This window comes from Sinohyriopsis cumingii, chromosome 18 (assembly GCF_028554795.1).
Source record: "Sinohyriopsis cumingii isolate HCF-2022 chromosome 18, ASM2855479v2, whole genome shotgun sequence".
Classification (NCBI taxonomy): domain Eukaryota; kingdom Metazoa; phylum Mollusca; class Bivalvia; order Unionida; family Unionidae; genus Sinohyriopsis; species Sinohyriopsis cumingii.
The window spans coordinates 63,432,741-63,450,250 of record NC_142978.1 but is presented as its reverse complement, the minus strand read 5'-3'; the positions used below and the strand labels follow the sequence as shown (position 1 = coordinate 63,450,250).

The 17,510-nt window shown below is 34.4% G+C and overlaps 2 protein-coding genes across 4 annotated transcripts in view; one reads left to right on the top strand and one right to left on the bottom strand.

Annotated features, from left to right (window-relative positions):
* LOC149776785 (uncharacterized protein C22orf15-like) overlaps positions 1-17,510 on the top strand; it is a 150,336-nt gene that overhangs the window by 20,068 nt on the left and 112,758 nt on the right. For both annotated transcript variants that reach the window (XM_089941474.1, XM_089941475.1), the window contains one exon: positions 13,300-14,574. The gene's annotated coding sequence lies outside the window, so the exon portion shown is untranslated. The remainder of the gene's footprint in view (positions 1-13,299; positions 14,575-17,510) is intronic.
* The window catches only part of LOC149776786 (uncharacterized), a 183,011-nt gene that overhangs the window by 163,445 nt on the left and 2,056 nt on the right, over positions 1-17,510 (bottom strand). For both annotated transcript variants that reach the window (XR_016416126.1, XM_089941469.1), the window contains exon 2: positions 4,970-5,033. The gene's annotated coding sequence lies outside the window, so the exon portion shown is untranslated. The remainder of the gene's footprint in view (positions 1-4,969; positions 5,034-17,510) is intronic.

The following is a 17,510-nucleotide window of genomic DNA, read 5'->3' as shown; positions in this document are numbered from 1 at the left end:
AAACCATAATGTTATATTATTAGTTTAGTGTTGTTTTATGTTTTATTTTCATTATTCAAAATAATTACAATGCTCTTATCCCATTGGAGTAAACAGCACTCAAAAGCTGAATTCAACATTTCATATTATATATAATTTGTAGCTACCCGTAACCATGATTTTAAAACCCTAACTATGCAGTAACCACTGATAACATTTTTTTAACGGGTCAAACTTGAAAAACTAAAGCACATTTTTCTATCAAATTAATACTCTATACAACATTTCTGATAAACAAATTGAGTATGATCAAATGTACAATCTGATCCCCCTAATCTTGGGGTGGATGGATGCAGGTCTATATAAAAACTGATTTGGCTGGAGTGTTTACTCCAGCAATGAATTTTTAATCATCTTCAAAGTATTAAAATGACAAAGGAAAGATTAGCTAACTGAAAGTTACCCAGATAAATTGACTACACAGAATACAATCAGCAAAATAATACATATACAAACAGAATCACGTGGCATGTCTCTACCTAAAACAATGCTTTCTTACAAAAACAATACTGTATTTCATATGCATACATAGTTCTCTCTTGGTCATATCCTTGAGTAGGCACTCAAAGCAGTGACATGACACTGTTGAGTTAGGTAGGACTTTAATACAAGAAAAATGTTTACAGGAAATTCCACTTTGGGCTTGGCGGAGAAATGAAAATGCCCCAATACTGAGTGAGCCAGTGCAACACCAATTTAACACGACCATTGTTAAATGTTGTATTTCCTGCATGCGCTATGTTATTTTTCACTATCTCAAAAAGATATAAATTTGAATGCACTTTTATCAGATCCATTAATTTAAATACATTTTTTGTAGAGGACTAAGTGATTTACAACATCAAAAGGCCCTTTGGTAGAATACTATATGATTCACAATAACAAAGGTCTTTTGGTAGAGTACAATACAATTTACAACAGGGGCATCCAACCTTTATTGGCTGGGGATCAAAACAGATAAAATCCTTAAGGCAGCACAATTATTTTATGACACAATTAACATTCTTATTACATATGTGTAATTATATTGCTAAATAAGATAGTTACATATTGTGGTAGATGTAAAACATCATCAGAAAGCAATACAGAAAAATGGTATAATCATCGATGAAAATGCATGTTTCAAGAAGGACTGCCTACATGGCCATGGGCACACAATGCGAAGGACTGGGCCACACCATGGGTTGGAACCTCTTTTGTACAATGTTAAATACCTTTACAGAGCACTAAATGATTTTACAACAGGGGTCGGCAACCTTTTTTACATAACGTGCCACTTTTTTCTGGATTAATTACTAATGAACGAGCGTGTGCCACCAGCAAGAGAGTAACACTGTTCAAATGGAGATTTTGGCTGCCCTTCATATGCCACACAAAACCTTTTGCCATGTGTGCCGTAGGTTGCCAATCCATTTTACAACATCAAAGGCCTTTGGCAGAGTGCAATTTGATTTCCAATATCAAAGGTATTTGGCAACCTACAATTTGATTTGCAACATCCAAGGACCCGGGTAAAATACAATTCAATTTGCAATATCAAAGGCACTTTGGGAGAATACTTTGATTTACATCATCAAATACCTATGTAAAATGCTTATATCATTTACAACAACAAAGACCTTTTGGCAGAGGACTATATGATTGACTACATCAAAGACCTTTTGGCCATAGGTTATATAATTTACAACATAAAAAACCTTTTGGCCAAAGACTGCATGATTTACAATATCAAAGACAACACCAATGACATTTCCATCACTCATTTCTTTTAACCTCTAAAAAGTGATACGTATCCTGCCAGACGAGAGTGTTAATGTCTGATGGAACTGTTAATGTCTGAGAAGTGTTATGGTCTAAAATCAGACTCAGAGGGAAGTAAATAATAAACCAAGAGGATCATATTCATGAAGCTGCTGGAAATATGCTTTTCAATCAATCTGCACAGTGTGGGCAAGAAAGAAACTAATATATTACATACTATCATATCTGTGCAGTGGTACATGTAACTGCATTTTTTTCAACACCTGAGGAAACTGTCCACAATCTATTATTCTACTAACAATACATGTTAGAGAAGACTGGTACACTTAGCTTCAATAGATCTATTCCTCTCCTTAAAACTCCATTTTTAGAACCTTCCGTCCACTCACAAAAATATGTAGTCTCCTTTTTTAAAATATGTAATATCCCCCACAGAAATCCTATATAAATAAATGCACTCATATAAACTAAAACTAAATGTTTTAAAAGGGCATTTCATCTTCTACAGAATAAATCTCATGATCTTAGAGTAATATATTTATAATCACGAATTTTATTCCATCTAAGAATGCCTAATAATATTCACTGCAATCATTTCCAAGTCTCTTGTATGTAATAAACCTCATGCTCAAGGAGTAATGTATTTATAATAACGAATTTTATTCCATCTAAGAATGCCTAATAATATTCACTGCAATCATTTCCAAGTCTCTTGTATGTAATAAACCTCATGCTCAAGGAGTAATGTATTTATAATCACGAATTTTATTCCATCTAAGAATGCCTAATAATATTCACTGCAATCATTTCCAAGTCTCTTGTATGTAATAAACCTCATGCTCAAGGACTAATGTATTTATAATAACGAATTTTATTCCATCTAAGAATGCCTAATAATATTCACTGCAATCACTTCCAAGTCTCTTTTATGGAATAAACCTCATGCTCAAGGAGTAATGTATTTATAATCATGAGAGTAAATCAAGGAAAACCAAATTAAATTCATTGCATTAATTACGTCTGCTTCATTGATAGCATTATGTGTAACACCATTTCCTTTGGCTAATATTTTCCATCACATAATCCATTCTATGATAATTTCCTAGTATTTGTATAATCCAGATCAAGGCCAGATTAAATTTCCTCGTGGGGAAAAAAATGTAGTGATATAACCCCATTTTTATCGACTTTAGTGACTTTGGCCATTGCCAGCAACAACACAGACAGGAAAGGAGGTCCAATAAATACAAGCTGTTGGTGTGTTTTTCTATTTTTTTCTCCAACAAAAAAGTGCACCTGAGGAGCACACAGGAGTAAAGGTTTGAGTGATAATGGTATAAAAAAAAAAAACTTCAAGATGCAACACTGTATAACGCTATGTTGTGGATGCCAGTTAAAAATCTTTAAAGATTCCAAATCGATTGGGTAGTGCATTAAGGATATAGGGACTGACTATATGTAATCTGTATCAAACACCGTATCAATCATGTAATACATGTATTTATTATATGCTCATTTTTTTCCCCGTTAACTTTACATTGTCAGAATCATTCAATATTCCCTGATACTGAACACGCGCGACAATACACATATAGCACTCACGTGAATAAAGAAACTACTCTCTTTTGTAAACAAACAATGGACTCAGACGCCAGCACTTTTGATTTGTAAACAAATCATGTACACTCGCGTAAGAGGCTCTTTACATTGTGGTTGTTTAAATTTGTTTCTGAATGAACTAAAACATGTTTCATGGACTGCAAAAAACCCCAGCTGTTTTGGCACATTCCGCATTGATACAATGTTTCGGATTTAGGCTAGCTACATTATATAAATGACAGAAGATTAGGTCCTTACAAATAACATACAAGTGACAAGGCATATACTGTTTTCTTTAGCTGGTGATAAGAATGGCAAAATAAAATATACTTACAGTTTTACATCCTGAATTTCCTCAAAATGTTTTTTCTTAATTCTGTAAATCCAAATTGCATGAGCCATGTCATCGGTTTTCAATCTGGATTACACATTTCGAAATTGTGCTGTAATTTCGATGATAAGTGCAATTGCATCCTCCTTATTGCACTCAAAATGAAATAAGCATTAAATTACATAGCGTCTTTTTGATAATTGCAATTGAAAGACTTCATATTTTTCCCACATTATGATTTCAAACATTCAATGACAGAAACAGACACATTTGCAGACGTAAACACACTTCTCCCGTGCCACTTCAATCCGATGTATTTCATGTATAATTTGCACAGATGAATCCAGTCCGAAATCACAAACTTTTGTCGAATCGAAACAAAATACCAAAAAATATTCATTCCAGATCAAATGGAACAGTTGTTGCAATGCGCATTCATTCACAATATGACTGCAAATTTCAATTTTAACTAGACATGCCATTTTCTTTTGAAAGTTATGTCGAGTGCGCGACTAAATTCAAACTGATCAGGACGGAGTTATGTGCGCATTAATAATGGTCATTGTGTAATGACAAATCTGCGCTTGAGTATTTAGTTTGGAATACGGCATTCATTCATTTACGTTGTTTCTTGTAGTGTATTTTGTTTATATAATTAAACCTTAGGTAGAATAAAAACTGAGCATATAATAAAAAGGTTACTGCATTTGTATGGGAAAATACAAACTCGTTTTGTCAGAAGGATATACTGCACTCACAAGTTCATGCAGTATTCCATCCAAAAAACTCGTTCATATTTTCCTATACAAAGGCAGTAACCTATAAATATATAAAATGATATCAGTAACATATACACCAGTGCATTCACAAAAATTAAAAAAATCATGACAAAGAAATGTTTTGCCATATTTATCCAATATTAAACTAGTTTCTGATGAGAAATCCACTCCCATTTTTTTGGCATACAAAGAACTGTTCATCTAAAAAGCCTCGATCTATTTTGACAGACAATGTACTAACGAATTCATCAGCTAATAGGCCCAGACCCAACATTTTGACAAATTTATTAGGCTGGCCATCTAACCGATAATGGGTGAAATACTGTACATTGCTTTTCTACTACTACTACTCACCCACCCACCAATGTAACGTGTGTGCTTAAACTTTTCATAAATAATAATAAGCTATCGAAGTGAACACATTCTGAGAATGGAGGAAGGTCCAAGTAAGCAGACTCACCATTATGCTTTTAATTTTATAGTTGATCTGTCACTTGCATGTGCCTTTGGATATGTCTTTCTACCTGAAGAAATAGAAAAAGAGAAAGATAGAAAAGAAAAGAAAAATAAACAAGGCAATAGACACAGGTTATTATAATATCTGCACTTAAAATGATGCAACTTTTCTTCCTTACACCTAAGGAGATACATCCTTGATCTGAAATCATTGCCTACTCTTACAAACAATACAGCAAAATTGCCAGTAATGTAACCAATATCTATCACGCTGTGTAGATGGTCCTCATGTTAGACAAAGAAGAGACTCCTGGATCAACCAACAAACAGACTGACATGATTATAGCTATCACAGTATATCAATCTGCACTTGTACATACAAACTGAAAGGTGAAGATTAAGAGGCAGGTTTGTGTCAGCAATTCCAAAATTTCTTAGAACTTGGTCAGAACACTGTGTGTGCACAGCACTTTCATGCTTTCCCCGAACAATGTCATAACACTGTTAATATAGCAATTCCAAGATGTCCTAGAACTTGGTCAGAACACTGTGTGCACAGCAATTTCATGTTTTCCTAGAATAATGTCAGAACACTGTAAACAGCTTTTCCAAGATTTTCAATACTGAGTCATCCAAATGATTTCAATAATGAAATTTAAAGTAAATTTAAAATTGTAACTAATAATTTCTACTTTCACTAATAATTTCTATCTTTAGAATGGTCTTCCATGCTTATTATCATTGTGGACTGATTATCAAAGAAAACTGAATTCTATCTGTAAAATGGTTTTCCACACTTTCTGTCATTATGGAATGACGATCAAAGAAAACAAAATTATATTTGTAAAATGGTTTTGATACTGTGAACATCACTTTCGTTCATTGCTACCTTCTCCACCAAAAACAAAACAAAAAAACCCATAAAGAGAACAGATGAAGCTGGTTTATTTTCATTAATATAAATCAGGAACTAAACTAAGGCCAATAATGATTTTTTAAAAAAAATGGAATAAATTACCTTGTTTCTTGAAAATTAATACTGAAATATAATTAACTTTTGCACATCCTGCATCAATATCACAAAACTGAATGTTGAATGATGCCAATCTTCATCACAATAGGCTTTCATCAGTGATAAACTAAAATCATGTGAAATGCAATCAGCAGCAATGATGGAACTAACTGTGGTCATGTCTCTGAAATGCACATGGGCTACAAACAACAAAGTATAAGTAGAAAAGACCAAGTCAGCACTCTTTCCCCCTGCTGTCAAGCACTCTTGAATCAGACAACATTCTGGTGTCAACAATCAAAACAATACCCCAAAAAGCTAAAAAAAGAGGTAGAAAAATGGAGAAAAAAAAGTACATGAAAACAAGTGATGGCTTCATAACACAAAGTCCATGATTAAAAGTGTAGAAACTCAGGATTCAGTGGAGGAAGAAAATCCTACAGATGAATGTACATTAAAAGAAAATGAAACTTGAATGAAAAAAGCATAACTTTAGTGTAAGAAGAAAATAAAAGAATCAAGACTGGAGGAGAGACAAATCACTATCTCCAAACACAGCAAACAAGAAATGTTATGCATTATATATAGAAAAAAGGTGTCCAGACCAGCACAGAAAGGATAAAGAACTACCACCTGTTCAGCTGAATGGCAGAGAAAGGAGCTAGTTCAAAATATTTTAAGAGAGGCAATTAGGAGGTAAGGGCCTCAATTACATTAGGGAGATTTTGCATTGTTCCTAGTAGTGGGTTTTGGTACCGAGTAACATCAACTCATCTACTATCATGTACACATAAAAAACAACATGCCATTTGAGTGACCAACACACTCATTAACTAACCAACACCCTACTTACTAAGAAACGTGCCAGTTGAATGAGCAACAACCACAATTACAACAAATACATGTGAGTGACCAATACTGACTCATCTACTAACCAACATAAGGTAGAATGTAAACAAAAGGGGATGAAATAGAAATGAAACTCCTTATAAACAAAAAACAAAAATAAGCCCCCCTACAACCCTTCTAACTCCCCTACTATCTCCTTACAAACGAAACTAAATTCCATTACCACCCTAATAACCCCTATAACTTAAGTGTAAGAAGATAAAAGGGTAGGAATATACACACACTATAGAGACACTTATATACCACCAGGGCAGGAGTGTTAAGACATACATGCTATTAGCACTGCAATGGATAGGAATATTCATACTATACACAAAAACATACTATTATAAAAAGAAGTGAGTAAAGACAGTGTTTAAGTTCTAGTTCTGAAAGACACACAAAACGATAAAAAGCAAGTATTAGCAATGACTGAGTATTACTGGCAGCTTTATCATATACCCACACTGACTGAGCCCGAGACTCAAACGTGCATGGACAGAGGTGAGATGGCAGTGATTGGTAAAGGCAAGCACTTTAGACAAGTCAGCCACTCCGTGGCCCCCAAATGAGAATGACCTGAATTTGGATCTTTTGGGGAATTTGCTTTTCTTTGACACTATAAATTCTGAAGACAAATGCATTTACTGCTGACAGACAAAACACAGTTTCATTTTTATATTGGGAGGTGTATTCACAAGTCTTGCTGAAGGTTTATTTTTGAATGACTCTCTGTAAATCTCTCATTTAAAGTGTGAATTTGTTGTGCCGTTACCATCCTCACAGAATGAAAATGAATGAGTGTATTCTCTTTCGAAGAAGAGGCTCTATATATAAGGAGTGGAAGATAAACCAATCTGAATCATCAATTATCATCAAATGATAACACCTTTCAAAGGAGAAACCAGAAACCATGCAATGATGTATTGTGTCACCAATAACCTCAGACAGGTTTTCTTTATCCAACACCATCTACATCAAGACCAAGAGATTCAAGATCAGCAGTGAAAAAAGTTGGCATGTAGGTTTTTTCACCTGGACTACTCAAAGCATTTCCTTTCAGAAAATGGTTTCCATAATGAACCACTGTGAAGGCTGTATTAAAAACAGCTCTCTTTTTTTTCTTCATTTTATTATCATTTTATTTTAAACAACCTTTCTCACCAGTCAACAACTCAAAGAACAAATGTACACCACTTCCAACTACCTTATCTCTAGTCAACCTTCTGGACGCGTTTTCAAATTTCTTCCATGACAAAGTACCAACCATTAGAGATAAGCTTGACAAAACAATTTAAATTGACTCGTCATCACCATACATTTGGGATACAGAATTTCAGTGGCAACCATTAGCAGTATTTAAATCTGTCTCTATGGATTTAATATGTACAGTCCTGATGAAGAGTGCACCAAAGTCATGTGAACTTGATCCAATTCCAACATCACTGCTGCTTGAGTGCTTAGATCCAATATTGCCTTCACTAACTGATGTTATTAATACCTCTCTCTCATCTGAGGAATTCCCATCATTTTTCAAAACTGCCATTGTAAAGCCTCTGCTGAAGAAACCAACACTCAACCATAATGATTTAAAGAACTACCACCCAGTTTCTAATCTCCCATGCATAAAAAAAAATCTTAGAAAAAGTTGTTCCATCCCAACTTGTATCTCATCTGAATTCAAACAGTCTTTTTAGCAATGTACAATCTGCATATCGCCTTTGCCACAATACTGAAACTACTCTTCTAAAAGCAGTTAATGACATTCTCTCTGCGTTGGATAGTGGAAAGATTACAGTCCTCACCCTCCTTGATTTGTCTGCAGCATCTGACACAACAGACCATGATATATTAATTCCCTGTCTACAGCATGTATTTGGCATTCCAGCAAATGGAATACATTCCAGCCCAGTTGATCTATGTTGTGGTGTTCCACAGGGGTTTGTTGTTGGACCTGTTCTGTTTATTCTATACACTCAGCCACTCTCAAGTGTCATAGATCATCATCCAGTGTCTCACCAACTGTACGCTGACAACACCCAAATACACAAATCTAGCCACCCAAATGAAGTTGATGCTACCATCCAAGGCGTAGAGAGGTGCATTTCTTATGTGAAATCATGGATGACATGTAACAAGCTGATGATGAATGATGATAAAACTGAGGCCATTCTGATCACAACACAAAGACTTTCTCATTCGCATCCTTTACCTCAAATAATATCAGCAAAACCAACACTAAATTCAGAGTCAGTACGAAACCTAGGTATTACTCTGAATAGTACTCTCACACTGCACCAACATGTCATGAACATATGCAAGGCTGCATATCTTGAGCTGAGACGCATCAGCTCCAGTCACAAATATCTTTTAGCTGATGCCACTAAAACACTTGTGTGTTCATTAGTACTTTCATGACTGGGCTATTGTAACTCAATTCTGTCTGGTTTATCTCAATATCTACTCCAGAAACTTCAGAAAGTTCAAAACACAGCTGCTCGGATCATCCTAAGAGTACCACGATCAAAGCACACCTCCCTACTGCTCTGTTCCCTTACACTGGCTATCCATTCGATCCAGAATCAAACACAAATTTTTTTCTCTGTGCCAAGTTTCAATGATGGACTCCAGTCCAACATACATATCTAACCTCACCTATGTGTACACACCAGGAAGACAATCATATACTCATTATTCCCACTATGAAAATGAAGTCATATGGACATCGTTCTTTTGCATACCAGGGGCCAGTAACATGGAACAAATTGCCCATTGAACTTACAAAGACAGTCATCCCATTCAAAAGTGCTCAAAACTCACCTTTGACTGCAAGAACAAACTTAAAGACCTAATAATGTTTCCTACCTTAAATATTTTCAGCATGTTTTTATGTTTTCTAATTTCAATGTGTTTGTTTTTTTGTAACCATATCATATATGATTATGTTATTGTCTAATGTTGTAAAGTGCTTAGAGCTTATGATTTTCTGCACATATTGCACTGCACAGGTCTTGTGCTGTCCAGAACTGTCATGAACCTTTATTGATTTAATCTTGTCAGTACCATCAACAAGTACAAAGATTGAATTTCCCACCTGTGCCAGTTTGGGGTATTGCTTGCAATAACTGCAAAATAGCTTTCCTTGGACTCAATGAATTCATGCCATTGATAATCAATAAGGCAATGTGGCTGAAAATTTCTCTGTCTCAAAGTTGTCACAAATGACTTTGTTTGCCTTGGAGAAATGATTTCCTCAGTCTAAGTGGTGACCTTACAGTACCATGCTATAGTGAGGGCCAGAGTAGTAAGGCACCATTAGACATGTCACCACAATACAGTGCCATGCTATATTGAAGGGCTGTGTAGTAAGGCACCATTAGACATGTCACCACAATACAGTGCCATGCTATATTGAGGGGCTGTGTAGTAATGCACCATTAGACATGTCACCACAATAGTGCCATGCTATATTGAGGGGCTGTGTAGTAAGGCACCATTAGACATGTCACCACAATACAGTGCCATGCTATATTGAGGGGCTGTGTAGTAAGGCACCATTAGACATGTCACCATAATACAATGCCATGCTATACAGAGGGAATGTGTTGTAAGGCACCATTGGACAAGACACCACAATACAATGTCATGCTATACAGAGGGAATGTGTTGTAAGGCACCATTAAACATGTCACCACAACAAGATGCCATGATGTTCTGAGAGTCTCTGCAGTAAGCAGGGTTCTGCATAGGATTATGAAAGTTGTAGCCCAGGACTCCTTCCTTAAACAAAATGGAGTCCTAGCCCTAAAATAGGAATCATAATAGTGGTTCTTTCTCCTTGCAATAATTTGGAACCTTATACATGTACTTTTGTGTCACTGATATGAAATATCATCCGACTGCTTTTGCTCATTCACTCTGAAATATTCAAAATTATAATAAAAGAATGAAAATCTAAAGCAGCTGGGACCAGTGATAACGTTGATCATCTATAATGTTACAACTATAACAATGCTCTATGGCTATATCTCATCATTCATTAATTTTATGTGCAGCTACAAAGAATCAAGGAAAAGATTACTGTTTATGTTCTGTATTAATTTATTTAATTAGCTTAATTCCATCATAAATCAATAAATTTGCTAGGACAATGGAAGTAGAAGCAATGATCAAGATTTAGTAAACTTTTCCAATGCAGGCATAGGATAAAACTCACTAAGTTCATAACCTTCTTCCATCACCCCTATCAATTCCATTACAGTTTCCTATTTTAAACATCCACAGCCCTTTGTCTCACATGATGAGAAACCTCGCTCACAAGCCACTGACATTATATGTGGAACCAGCAACACTTCAGCAAAAACAGGCTTATTTGCAGATATGTTCTTGGTATGAAAGAAATTGTTTAAGTTGCCATCAGTACACGTGTAATAATCACTTGAAAAACAGCTGATTTTACGATGATGAACATGGATGTTTGTATTCGTGCAACAAAGAAAATAAGTCCCCAAATCCCAGAATTATATTTTAAAAATATGGTATAGGATATAATGCAAGTGTTTCAAAACATTTGCAAAAGGACCTATAATACAAAGGATTAAAAGTGACGCTTATCAAAGCATGCTGTCGTAAAACTCACTCATAATTTGTCTTTAAATGAAAATGTTAATAGGGCAGCAACAATTAATTAACAGATGTTTAACCTAATCCTTTTACAATCCCTTGAATTATGTTTGATAGCTTGCACACTATGTGATTCATACATGCTTTGTAGAAATGGATCAAATAAACTAAAAGTACACCATCAAAAAAGCCACATACAGAGGACTGGGCTATTGTAATTTTCATTTGTTTGTATCCAAACTTTAGCATACATATCACGATTCATAAAAAACTTGTTTTGGTTTAAAATACACAACTGCTGCTGGAATCCTCTAAGTTCTCATCAGCAACCATTTCTCATCAAGGTTCTCAAAAAGCTTAATATAGTTTGAAATTCGAATTCTATGTTGTCACAACCTTTAATCACTTTTCAAAGCAAGTTTTTCTTCATAGGTTTAGATAGGTATAATACCCATTGATTTTCAAAGTTTTGGATATTCCTGAATTTATTTCATGGATACTATTGACATTATTTTGAGATCCACCTGTTTAGGAAAAATTACACAGCCGTTGATGCAAGTTGCAATGCCTTTTCTAGATGAACTTGAAATAATACAATATATTAGGTATTCATTTGTAAAAGGAAAGCAATTACTGAAATCAAACAGATCACTGAACAAAATATTTTAAAGCATCTTAAAACTGGATGATGTGAGCTAATCCAGCAGGATAATGACCTTTGCTACATCAGGCTAATTTGATAAATGGCATACACATCAAGCTACAGAGCAATCCATCATCTTTATGTGGGTTTAATGCTATTTTTCAGCACATGATAGGTTATACATGGCGGCAAGTATATACAGTAGCAGAAGATCCAGGCAAAAACTCCAGAATGAACTACCAAAGAAAGCTCATAGCAAGCTTTCTCACATATCCACAATTGAAGAGCCTGAGACTCGAATCCACATGTACATCAGTGAGATGTCAGTGATCCATACATGCAATCACCTTAGATCCCTCTGCCACCCAAGGCAACCAACAGAATAAATCAAACTCAAATTTATTGAGTAGAACAATTTATGTGGTAGTTTCTTGAAGGTAAAGATGTAAACTAATTCTAATGCTCAAGTACTACTGATTTTGAAAAGTTCATTAATTTTTGTACTATTAATTAGCAGAGTTCTGAATATAGGCATACCCTAGGCTGTTGATTCTTGGAATTTAAATGTTACCAATTTCCGATGCATGGAAATTCCATCTGTAAGCTTTTATGATGCACATTAATTTGGGCTGGAGCATGAATCTAAGATTACATTATATTTGCCTCCGGAATAATTTCCTCCTGATCGTGGACTGTTCATTACAAATTTACTATATGCATAAGTGACAGACATTTTCTAGACTATTGTTTACACCTTATCAGCTAATAGTATCACTATTATAGTTAGAAAAAAAGGAATCAATTATGACTTGACTAGATTAACTTTTAATCATATATTGGCATTTGTCTGAAGACCCATCAGATTATAATCAATTAGACAAAACTATAAGATATGGCGGCTTGCAAAGTTGTGAAAGGTAAGTGAGCAAACTCTAATTGCATTTTATTGGCAATAAATTTGCTGCAATCAGCAAAATGTTCAAAATATCTGGATGCTTTAATTAATGGATCATTTGTCAAGAATTTACTAGACATGATGAAGTGTGATTTATTTCGTGCTTTGGAATTATTTGAGACTGAATAACGAAATGGAATAATTTTATTCTACCAGATATATTTGTAAACTGTTAAATCACAATGTCTTAAAGTACGTTCTTTTCTGTCCCAGTTTCAGAAATGACCTGCCAGTGATGATCATTCCAACCTACAGACTCCAAAGTAATAGGAAGTCAGCAACAATTCGGAGAAGAATAAATATTCTAAAGTTGTAAGAAAATTTAAGGAAGTGTCAAAAAGTGAATTTCCATGGATTAAAAATGTTCATAGAGATGGAAATACAGTCATCATATGTGGCTGGTGTAAAGACACTTGAAAATCAGACCCATTTATCATAGAGGGCAGTTCCAATCTGCAAAATAAAGTATAAAATAATCCTTTATCTGTTTTATAATCATAATAGACAAACACAGTCATACAAGATTAAAATCAAGCACTTGTGCAACAAGAGTCCCTAAAATTGACTGATGCTCTACTAGATGAAAAGAATTTCAAGACAAGACCATAACTTTCTATTAATTGTCAAGTGTTGAAACCATCTCTCTTATTCTTCTGGGATAATAAGGTTTCAAGTAAGCTGCTTTTGGTACACATACTGGATGTCAGCTTGGCACCATTTTCATTTAGGACAAAGTAGACATCATTAGATGTCTTTGTGAAAACCTCATGTCATAATGATCATCTAATCAGGAGGAGTAGTGACAACATCTGCATGATTTGCACCATTTTCCTTTAGGACCAACCAGGCATCAAAAGAAGTCTGCTGGTGAAAACACCCTGTTGATACATCCATCGATTTGGTGAGAAGCTGAGATAACAATGTTTTCAAGATATGACTTTCCATTCAGGAGGAAGTGCAATAATAAGATTTTCAAGATGGTTGCTGTGGAGGCCATACTGGACATCAGATCTGACCCATTTTCATTTAAGACCATCTGGACAAAATAAAAAGTCTTCTGGTGAAAATCCCAGGCCAATATGACCTTATATGTTCAAGCAGACTTATATAACAAGATGTTTATGATAGCTACTAAGTTGGCTATATTGGAGGTAAGATCAGCATCATTTTTCATTTAAGACTAGCTAGACATTATATTTTAATGAACAACCTCATCATGGTTTAACCAACCATTCTGTAGGAGTATCAATAACAAGATTTTTTTCAAGATGGCTGCCATGGTGACCATACTGGACACTAGATCAGCAGCACTTTCATTTAGAATCAACTAGACATCACAAGAAGCCTTTTAGTGAAAAATCCATGCTGATGTAACCATCTATGTAGGAGTGGCAATAATGAGATTTGCAAGATGACCACTGCTGCAGCCATACTGCTTGTCTGAGCAACACAATTTTCACCTAGGACCAACTAAATCATGGGATGAATGTATGTTTAAAGTTTTAAATTAATCTAAGTAATTTTGAAGGTCTTACAAATATGAATACTGCACTATTCCAGTTATGAACTCTTGACTGTCAAAACAATGACTATTGAGATTTCAGTTTGGACTCTTGAGATTTCAAATTGTTACATGTTTAGGCTCAAATAAACAGTAACAAAAGAAAGAGTAAAACAACAAGCTTTGAAAAGTTTAACAAATAATTTATTTCCCTGGAATAACTCTGTTAAGATGAAGAAATAAGAACTTATGGTTTAAAGAATCAAATCCAAAAATAATCCAAGAATAATCCACAAATTAAATTTTAGAAGTCCTAATAATGAAATGTTCTAATGAATTCAAGTTTGAGTCCTGACATAGAATCCAAGATGGAAGGCGATGACATATACTGTATTCAGTATCGTGTTGTATCATCTACAACTCTTTTTTATTCCACAGTCAATAATATTCTGGTGTTTGAATTTCCAAATAAAATTTAAATAAATGTCTTTGTCCAAGAATTCCATATAAGCACTCAAATATTTCCATGAAAAAAGAATTATCCTTTAGAATCCAAATAAACTGAATACAAATAAAAAATAACTCCAAAATGACACAACAAATGAAAACACCTTTATGTCCCAGTGTTTAGAAGCCTAACTGAAAGATATCGCTATAAACAAAAATTATACAGTAACTTCAAACGCATAATGGATTCCTGGATGAGGATCAACTTTCCTGAATCTTTGCTAAGTATTTACATCTAAAAGCACATAGCCCCAGTATGACCTTCACAAAAACCAATCATTTTACTCTAAGAATAGGATAAAAATAAAAAGTTGTTTACTTGTCATAGTGATTTCTGAATTAAGGTCAGGAACTAGGTCAGCTTTAGGTGTTTACAACTGAAGAATCATGGTCAAACTGAAAAAATATCAAGTTCCTACTAAACAAAACTACATTATTTTGACAAGTAATGAAATTAAAAATAAAAAGATTCTAAAACTTACAAACAGATAAATTAAATCAAATATACATAACAAAATGACTCTACAGTTTTGAAATTTATTGAGAACCCCGATGAGAACTTGTAAGATGCCAGTTCCTACTTATGAGAACTAGTCGGATGCCACTACTTATCGACAATGATCAGTAGGTAAACAGCACATAAAGACAAGTGGTATGACCTCTGGAGTAGCCATTGATGACAACTGGTACATCACCAGTACATGCTGACAAAAACAGGTAGAACCTCAGAATCTATTGATGAGAACTGGACAGACACCATTACCTACTATATACACTTGCTTATAAGTCCAGTCAAACTGCAAACAACAAAGACTGATCTGCCATAGAATGATACACCTGCCAATCATAGTCTTTGTTGTTTGTTCTACTGATTACTCCTAATAAACCCAGAACTGCCAGCACATTGTGTGATGGAAGATCTGGGTCTGTGCAGTTTGCAGTTGGACTCCTCTTTCTAAGCGAGTATATATGGTATTAATGAAAACTAATGGGGTGCCAAGAACTATTCCCAAAAACTGATAGGATGTTAGTACCCGTTTTCAGATTCTGGTACTATGTAAAAGAATTTGGTAGAATATATTTGCTACCAAGAATTTAAAACAAAATGAAGCCCCAGTGACACTCCTGGTCCTGGAAAATGTGTTAAGCAAACCTAAGGTACAGGCTTCTACATGTTTAATTCTAACCATGAGTTGTATCTAATTTGTCACGCATCTATTATAGCGCTAAAATTAATTATTTAATGTGGTATGGTATTTACCATAGTTCAGAAGAGAACATCAATCTGAATATAAATTCTCTAAATTCTCTTGTGTTGTGTATATTTAATTAATTGTTTTTTTATTAGTTTTTGTGTTTTTATTATAATTCCATTACATGTTATTGTGTGGGTCGGTGGTTCTTTCCGGTGTTTTCCCGGGTTCTTCCTCCACCATTAATACTGGCCGCCATGTATAGCCTATCATGTGCTGAAAAATGGCGTTAAACCCCACAACAACAACAACAACAACATGTTATTGTAATGTAACTTTATTTACTGGATTTGACATTTTCCAGAAATTAGTTTGACCTGGAATTTTTTTTAACACCTAATAAAAGAAACTTTGTATCAATTTTTTGTTATTCCATTACATGCTACTGTAATGTAACTTTACTGGATTTTACACTTTCTAGAAATTAGTCTGACCTGGTTTTTTTATAAAAACACCTAAAAAAAAGAAACTTTGTATATAATGCTGACCTAGTTCCTGACCTTGATTCAGAAACAGGGAAAGTGAAGAAAACAACTTTTTTTATTTTATTTTATTAATTCTTTCTTAGTGTAGATTCATAAAGTGAAATTGAGGCCATACTGGAAGTATGTGATGTTAGGCATGTAAAAAGCTTCTATACTGTTCTAGAAACATGATCATGTGACCCTCAAACAGGAATCTGTTTTGTGTCTTAAATTAGTGTTTAACTCTTTTCTATAGAGAATTTAATCAGCTGGGCTATAAACCATTGACACTTAAAAAGTGTTTTGTTGTGACCAGTTTGAGTTGAAATTCTATCCTATGGAATTGTTAATTCTTTTCCCTATAAATATTTAAAAGCTCAAACAGAATTCTTGGACAAAGACATTTATTGCAATTTTATTCGGAATTAAAAACTCAAATATTATTCTCTGAGGTTCAACAAGAAATGGTTGACATATCAGGACAATACTGACTATTGCATGTGTCATTGTCCTCCATCTTGGTTTCTGTATCAGGACTCCAACTCTGATTCATTTCGAACATTTTATTTCTAGGACTTCTATTTTTTAATTCTTGGATTATTTTTGGATTTGATTCGTAAAGCCTAAGTTATTTTCTCATTTTTACCTGGTTTTTCTAGGGAAATAAATTATTTGTTAAATTTTAGAAAGCTTGTTGTC